We start from the raw sequence: 9,205 nt of genomic DNA, 5'->3' as shown, positions 1-9,205 counted from the left end.
ATTCATCTAGTTTGTGAAAGTTTAAAATATTAATAGTTTCACCATAAATTTAAGATTGACATGATGGCGGACATGGATCGAATGTAAACCGAATTAGTGATCGGTTAGATTTTTATCAAAATCTTGAACTAACAAATCAAATAAAAACCACAAAAAAACTAAAATTTCATGAACCAAATGATTTAAATAAATTGTTAACCCGGTCAAACTCGTTCGCTAAGCCATCCCACAGCGGGTTTAAATATTTTGAGTCGCAAAATGTCTTTACATCTGTCCCGGTTGAATTCGTGAGATCGGGTAACCCACATGCATTTCAATAAATCATTTTTCTAATATATAAAGTATATTTAAAGCTTAAACTTAATCTCTAGTAATAAAGTTGTGTGCTAAAGTTTTTAAGAATAACACATTTATTTATTTTTGTTACAAACACAATGACATATAGCTGTAAATAATAAATCAAAATGATGCTAAATAACTCAGCTGTTGGTATAATATTATTACTTTTTTCATTTTTATTAGACTGGATTTTCTAAATTTTAAGATTTCTGTAAAAACAGTATGACTACATATTTATATATAATGTTTAACTACATAGTTATCCAAAATAAAATATATACGCATGTCATTTTAATTGGTGGTCATATGTTTTTTTTTTGGGCAAATTAAGTATTTTTTTTAGCAAAAGAATAAACATTGAGACAATTTCAAATAATCTTCGATTATTTCACCATTAGAGAGCTTTATAAAATTATTAAAAAGTTAACATTATTTATATTTTTGAAGATATGATTTTAAATATATATATATATATATATATATATATATATATATATATATATATATATATTCTCTTACATCTCATAATATAGTCATATTGTTATACTACAATACATAGTGAAATTAATTTAATTTCGAAAATATGTAGGAAATAATATTTATCAATTTTTGAATAATATTTACCAATTTTAGAATTTATAGGAGCAAAATATTGTGTATATAAATAAATTGAATAGCAGCAGTGGTAGTTGACAAAAAAATAGCAGTGGCAGTTGTATGTAATATTATAAAATATTAAAGGTAAATAATAAATTGGGTACAAAGCTCTCTGGGGATGACACATCAGCTTTTTTTAGAGAATGTTTCTCTTTTAATATATAGGGGATTTTAGGATATATTCTCCTAATTTTTGAAATATTAACCATATGTAATTCGGTAATCAAATCTTGGAAGGAAATATTTTTGGGATATGTTAGTTAGGATAGTTTTAATGAGATTTACGGTATCTAAATCAATTATATGACTAAAAATTAGGTACAGTTTGAAAGGAAATATCTTTGTAACTAAATGATATTTCTATAATTCAAAATTGCGTAGTAAATGTTCTGCTTGTACTTCTATAATTTAAAATACCATAATTATAGTTTCCGAAATTGAAATGTTGTCGACTAACATAATACTAATTGTATGTTAGTTTACTAAATTACAGGAACCAAAAATATTCTCGTAAGTACTATATATATTTTTTGGAAAATCTATTTAAGTTTTCATTTAATATAACCTGATAACCCATTTATAACGTCGTGGATATTTCTAACCCGAATCCGACAACTTTAATTTTGGGTTATTTTTTGTAATTGACCCGACCCGGAAGCATTTTTGTACTTCTCTTTTACTTATATAGGGATTTCATCTAACCGTGTATCTGTCACCCACTCGGAGGGCAGAGGACATCTTAGAACCACCGAAGATGGTAAGTTGTAAACTTCCATGTCAAGGATGCTATCTTTGGTTAAGACTGTCAAGGGGTTAAATTCTAAACAGCCACCATGACGCTTACTGGGAAGGTTCGACATATCGAACTATGCACACACAACGTGGCCCACCTCTTTGTGAGCATCCTGAACTTGTCAAGAGTTTCATGTGTTGGTTCGATGCTTCAATTATGAAGTTTGAAACAAGTCACCAAAAACTGTTGGTGAAAATCACGGAAATAGAAGCGTTTTACCTTCGTTTCTCAACAGAGGAACTCGACGGAAAGTGCAACAACGGCCGCCCAAACGTCGTGACAAACCTGCAATAGACAGTGACATTAGCGACAAAAATCAAAAATTTGGAAGGGAACAAGCATCTTACACAACACTTCTCAACTGTCGACAATGACACTCAAGTCTTGTAAAGTAAAAAAAAAAAAGAATTTATGACATACAAAGTTTACCCACAGATAAAGAGACAGGACAAACAATGAGTTGTAAAGGAAAAATCAGCAATTCATTTTTTATCTTGAAATTTTCTACTCCTTTAAGAAAATGAATCTGGGCACACCAAGGTAAAAAAGACAGTCTTTGCCGTCTTCAACAGTAAAGAAAAAGAGGAAATGAGAAGAAGATAAGTCGTGATTGGTGAGTATTGTTAGGTTAAAAAACTGGGGTACACGACAACATCTTTGTTTGGGCTTCCCCAAAGCCCAGGTAAGTTTACAACCCATTTTTGATTTTTAATTCTCTAGCCAAAAACACTATAAAAGAGAAATCTAGAAGACCACCAGACTATCTATATATATATATATATATATATAAATATACTTTACCCAAAAAATGTAAGACCCATAAAAAAAATGTTAGAACCCATCTCTATGCAAAAATGGGCGACAACCAAAATTTAGAATTTTCTTTCTCCTATAAAACTATCATGTCTTATATACACAAAGCAAGTGTAATCAACCTCACAATAAAAGAAGAAGATTACCTGTATGAATTGTGAGGGTTATAGAACCAACATGAGTGATAGGAAGATGAGCACCATCATCTACCATCATTGTTTCAGCACCATTATATGGTGTAGCTGTTGATAACTGAGTGTCTGCAACAATATTGTGAGAAGAAGTACCATAATCTGTAACCCATTCCTGCGCACAACTTTCTGAAATCTGAAGCGCAACAAGAGCTTGAATGCATCCTCACTCTGGTATGAATTATCAAACCTGTTCCAGCATTTAAGAGCAAAATGACCAACCTTTCCACATATTTGACAAACCGAACGAGCATTGTTTGTTTCTCCAGACTGAGACTGATTCCAACTAGAATTGTTGACCTGCGGAGAAAAACCACGACTGTTGTGCATAATTTATCATCATAATTAAATAAATATAATTTATTTAGTCAACGCGTATTTTATGGAATGAAGTCAACGCAAATCTTTATTATCTTGTAAAAGGAAAAGTCTTATGATTGGTTCAATGAACTAAGAGTCTCGTGATAGACTCTGTCACGAGGCCGAGAATCTCGCGACTGACTTCATCGATAGGCCGAAAGTCACATGACTGGATCTGTTAATGGATCAAGAGTCTAATGACCGACTTTAGTAGTGGGCAAAGAGTCCTCTGACCGACCTTATTATAGATATAGTCAGCAAGGCCAAAACATATCCTAAGGGATTAGGGTAAAGAGATCTCTGTATAAAAGGAGAGCGGTCTCAACGAGAGACATCATCAAGAACAAAGCAAGAAACCTAAAACACAAGACAAGCGACTCAAGTCTAGAATATCGGCTAGGGTTTTTCGCTGTGTCTTGAATTCTTGTATTTGACCTCGAGACTTTGATCAATAAAATGACTATTCAACTTTTGTTTCTTGTTTTCCGTAGTCTCTAAACGAATCGATTACTTTTGCCCAAACAACGACCACGAGTTGAGAAGTTGCCTCTACCTCCCCTTCCATGAGAATTCGAACTGCGACCTCGATAACCAGAGAAACCACCTCTTTGTGCTTGAAAAGCCAGATTTGGTGAAACATCAGAGGTAGTTCACATGTGTGCAGCTTCGAATCAAACCAGAGACCTGAAAGACCACATCATTGAAGGTAGGAGAAGGCAGACACGACAAAGAACTCTGGTTAACAATGGCTATAGGATCATAATCTCTAGCCAACCCATTCAGAAACAAAACAACCTTCATTGACTTATTAACATGCTTTCCTATCGAGCTGAGATTATCACAAATATCATAAAACTCTCAGCAATAGACAGAAAAACTCTTATCTTTCATGTTCTGAAGATTGAGACGACATAGTAACTCACATTCTCTAGCCACAGAACTTCAATTGAAGCTAGACAAAAGAGACAGCCATACCTCTAGAGATGTAGGTGATATATCATGGTTTTTATAGTTCTTAACCATGATATAAGTGTGTTTTTAAAGTCTTTTGATTTGCTTTTAGGTTCTTTTTGAGTCTTTTCAGGGACAAATGCAATTTAGGATGATTTGGAGCTTAATGGAGAGTTTTGGAGCATTTTTGGAGACATTTTGGGTGTTGAGGCTAAAGCACAAGAGCTGGTTTTCTACATCGGCCGATATTCCTGAGATAGTCTGATATTTGTTTCTAGAAAGTTTTCAAGCAGAAGAGATGGTTTTCCACATCGGCTGATATTCCTAAGATAGCCCGATATTCGTCTCTAGAAAGTTTTCAAGCAGAAGAGATGGTTTTCCACCGGCCGATATTGCTGAGGAGTGTCCGGTGTTTGATTCCAGAAAGTTTTTAAAGGAAATTTTATAATTTATGAAGATTCAAAGCTGCCCCAAAGTTACTCCTATTTACAACATTAGTCCCCAATGAGTTTTAGGATATAAATAGACTTTTTAGGTTTTAGAAAACACTTACATTCTATTTTTTTCTGAGTTTTTCAGCACCTTGAGACTTTTGTAAGCCATTTCTGGAGATTAGAGATCTATCCTCTTTTGACAATTTGGAGAAGATTTCTAAACTCTTTTCCCATTTTATTTCATCAATTTAATTATGTATTCTTCATCTCTTTGTGTTGTTGCTTTTAATATGTGTGAGTAGTCACCTAATTGGGTTTTAGGGTTCTAAGTAGGGGGTCAAATGATTTAATGGTTTAATTGTTGCTTGGGAATCCTATTTTCTTTGTGGTTCTTTGATTCATATGTTCTTAAAGCTAGAATAGGACTGATCACTTTGTTCTAGATTCTAGGTTTTTCTATGCATCAAAAGTGTTCGATAGAATGCCTGAACTAATATGAATTGGGCAATATTTCTCTAACCTGCGAAAGTTGATGTTAGGGGATATTGTTAACTTAGTGAACTAGTTTGATAATGCAAATTTGATTAGGAGATTACAAATGAAAGTTTCTTAATTGAGTCAAGTTTAGTGATTAATACCTTGAAAGAGGGTTAGCCAAATCTTGTGTTCATGTTCTAGAACGGTTGTTAACTATTGAATTTCTTGTTTCATTTCCCCATTGATCATTGATTTCTGAAATACCCTATAGCCCAATGTTTTAATCCCATAAGTTAAATCGTTTTATTTATTGCATTTTTATTTACAATCTCTGAAACCAAACAAACAAACATTCGTTCACTTTAACTATCACAAATCTTTAGTGTACCATTGGTCCTTGTGGATTTGATCCCGCATATCCTGCCTTGCGGTTAAGTGTATCGGGTAATACTCGAGTAATCAGTAGGCATAGCATGAGCAAGACCAAGATCCTCTTCAGAAAGAGTTCCAAAGAGCCACGACTTGATGAGCTCATCAGTATAGATCCAAGCTTCGTATGATGGATTGGGATTGGTGACTTGAACGTTGTTGATTGTGGTGACACAAGTAGTCGCAAATGCTGGAATCTGACAATTGACAAAACCAAGCAGCTTCTGAAAACGGAGTAAAGATTCAAACTGAGTCTTCCACAAAAGGTAGTCTGTGTCACTCAGCTTGATAGTGACGGCGCTAGCAACATGAATATTGGTCGGAAAATGATAAGGATCGAGTCTTTCTACCATGACAGCAACCTGTTTGGGTTTTTAGAAAAGCTCTAATACTATTAGAACAAACAAAAGAAGGATTTTCTTATGTTGAAACTTTGACTGTATTATTGATATCTTGTTCATTACAACAAGATTGTATTTATATATCTAGAAGAACATTGTAGACTATTTCAACAGCCTAAGGATCTATGATAAGTGTTTATCATCTACTCACATTCTAATGATAAAAGGGAATCATAACGGCTAGATAGAACCAGGGCACAGCTCTCTTCAGCTGGTTCATGTACCTTCGTAGTCATTTTCTTCTATTTCGTATCTTTGTCATTTTGTAGCAGAGAAGGTGGAACAGCTTGTTAGACTACTGAACTGGTATTTGTTATTGGGCTTGAAGTGACCAAAACATTTTCTATTGCCTATTCTCAGTAGAAGGACCATATTGAGAGTGGCTCTGACTTTTATATCTAAGCTCTATCCGTGAGTTTTCATCTTCAGTTTATGGTTTCCTTCGAGTTAATTTTTCTAATTTTTAATGTACATACACACCAATTTAATGATATAGAATGAAAATTATGTTTAGAACTAATAATTAGGCATACACAATCTCTTCTTCTTCCTATTAAAACTAATTTTTGACTAAATCTTGTTTAAATTAGAAATATCCTTTCGGTTTGGGTTTTAACTAACGAACTGGTTCCCAATTCTTAAAAACCAAAGGCGTCTGGAAAACAATTTGGATTAAAAATAGGAAATAACAATTCTGTGTAAATTGGCTTTCTTGGGCTGTATCCAATATTTCCAGGAAGATGCAATCGCTTCAATTTACACAACACGTAATTGAGCTTGGCTTGATTAGTTGATTGGTCAGCTGGTATCTAATGGGGACATTATCAGCACCAATGAAGTTAAGAAGAAAATAAAGTTGATTGGTCAGCGTGTTTCTAAACATAGTCCCAGTGTTACCTTGTAATTTAGTTGGGAATTCCTTGGAAATTGCCAACAAATATCCCACTACATTTTCCGACCCCAGTGATTTTTTGACGATTTCTGTTTTTTTGATGCTTTGTATCTGATGCATTATCTGACTGATCGGGCAAAAAAACTTAATTCGAAAAACTGAACTGAATTTAACAGAAAGAAATAATTTGGTTTGGTTATAGTTTAGTCTTAAATACTACGTATTTGATTTTTACTTTTATTAAGTTTTAGATCTAGGTTAATTATATAATTCTAGTTTTTCAACTTATACAGTACTGTGTTAAATTATGTTCTGTCAGATTTTTTTTAATATTTTGGGCGTATAATAATTTGAGTTATATTAACTACATTTTATTCTTTGACTTATTTAGGATCTTTTGGTTTACGAAACTAAATTTTGGGTATATTCTTTAAAGTATGTGTAACACCCGCAAACCAATTTTTGGTATTTTTGTAAGGGTGTCGATCGACAACACAGGGGAGTGTCGATCGACACCAGTTGTGGCCGGTTTGGTCGGTTCAATTTTAATTGCCAAGTTTGTGTGGTTGGTTTAGGGAATCCCTAAATCGAGTTTTTAGAGGTAGAAAACGACCTAGGGTCGTGTTATTTGGAGTTAGTCGCCGTTTTTGAGAGAAAAACAAAAGAGAGAGTGTTCTTGAGCTTTTGGGAAGAGATTGAGAGATTCCTTGCTGTTCTTGGGAGATCTAAGGCTGGGGAAGTGTTAGAAGCTTGCTAGGAGTGAGGGAATTCGTTCTTGTTGGTCAGAATCTTCTTGGAAGAGGTGAGTGCATGACCATGGCTTATCTAAGCTAAGATCTCTAGATTCTATGTGATTTGGTGCTTATGTGGTTGTTTCTTTGAGTTCTCTATGATATTTCGTTGCTGTCTGGGCTGGGTTTGGCTTCTGGGAGTGCAAGGAGCGGATTGGAGAAGCTTGGAGGCGAGATTCGGAGTTTCTGATCGAGGGAAATCGCTGCTCGGCATCGGTGTCGGTCGACACCAGTTGGGGTGTCGGTCGACACCAACGCGAGGACGGCTCGGGACTTTAGCGAGTGTCGAACGATGCCATGTGGAGGTGTCGGTCGATGCAAACTAGGGTTTTCGGGAGTGTCGGGCAGGGTGTCGGTCGACACCAGTTTGGTGTCGGTCGACACCAGATATTCAGTATCGATCGACACCATCTGGTGTCGGTCGACACCCCTTGTTCAGTTACGATGGACGTTGCATGCTTTGTATATTGCCTGGTTTGTTTTATTGATTGTTGTTTGTGGCATGTAGAGATCTTATTGCTTGTGTGTATAGCCCAGTAGATGGGAGGATTGCCTCACTGAGTGTTTATCAAATACTCATGCATCTCAATTTGTGTTTGTGGTGCAGGTAAAGGCAAAGTGTGATCGTGGAATCAAGGCAATGAAGAGGAGGATGTTCTAGGGACTCGATTGGATGTTGTCTGGCATTGCTAGGTTGCTAGAGTTGGGTCATTAGAAACATTGCTAGGTTGCTGGTTCCTTGTTTCTTGTTGTTTGGATTGATTATTGTTGATGATTATGGTTATTGGTTTTTATTGGAGTATTATTGGATATTATGTTGGTGTTGTTATTTCCGCTGATGTTTGTGATTGTGGTTAGGTGGCTAGTGGGTATGGGACCACTAGTTGTAGTTCTATTTATTATATTAAATTTATTATTATTATTTATTAAAAAAAAAAAAGGGGTCGGTCGTTTCATTTTGGTATCAGAGCCCTTACGGTTCTAGGTTTGGGTTCACTAGGTTTCTGTTGTGATGTTTGGGATTGCATGTCTTGATTGATTATGTGAGTTAGTCAATTGTGTGTGGCATGGAGTCCTAGAACATCCTCTTCGAGCCTTCAATGAGATTCCACGGTGAGTTATTGTTATGTTTCTTTGTGTGGTATTGTTTTGTTTTATGCTTGTTAGCCTCTGTTCTTGGAAGATCAGTGGTTAAGGTGTTTGAGTTGTTGGTCGTGGACGGGGACGTGATCGTGGTCATGGTTGGGTGAGTCCCGAGGCCAGTGAGTGTGTGGTCCAGAGTTCCACGGGGAGGTACGTCAGAGGGTCGCAAGCGTATCAGGAAGGACCAGAGTGTTAGCCGGTGAGTGTGCCGGGGGTGCTGGGAACCCAGGTTTGGGGTTGCAGCGGGTGGAGCCCAAGGTCGAGATGATCGCTTGGCGGATCTGTTGGCGTGCTGTGGGAGCGGTTACCGAGAGGGGTACCAGTGTAGGCTCTAGTTGTGCCGCATGTGGCGGGGTGCAGTCGAGGGCTGCGGATGTTGAGGACTTTCCACCTTACGTTAAGAGGATGGAGCGGTTATAGATGACCGGTATGAGATTATTCTCAAGAGGTATCAGGCCTAGAGAGGCGGATATGTGGACATATGCAGTTGGAGCAGATATTTCTCTGCTTGGTGGTTAATCCAGTTGGATATTA

The 9,205-nt window shown here is 36.2% G+C and overlaps 1 long non-coding RNA gene across 2 annotated transcripts; it reads right to left on the bottom strand.

The window, feature by feature from the left end:
- LOC104757725 lies at positions 1,016–2,360 on the bottom strand. 2 transcript variants are annotated; one of them, XR_762510.1, is made up of 3 exons: positions 2,210–2,360; positions 2,009–2,074; positions 1,016–1,901 (listed from the first exon to the last, which is right to left on the bottom strand). It is a non-coding gene; the product is annotated as an uncharacterized LOC104757725 (long non-coding RNA). The 2 variants fall into 2 exon arrangements; XR_762509.1 differs by having other exon boundaries at positions 2,219–2,360.

The sequence above is a fragment of the Camelina sativa genome, chromosome 17, assembly GCF_000633955.1.
Source record: "Camelina sativa cultivar DH55 chromosome 17, Cs, whole genome shotgun sequence".
NCBI lineage: Eukaryota > Viridiplantae > Streptophyta > Magnoliopsida > Brassicales > Brassicaceae > Camelina > Camelina sativa.
Note: the sequence above shows the minus strand (reverse complement) of the source record. Positions and strands in the feature narration are given on the sequence as shown.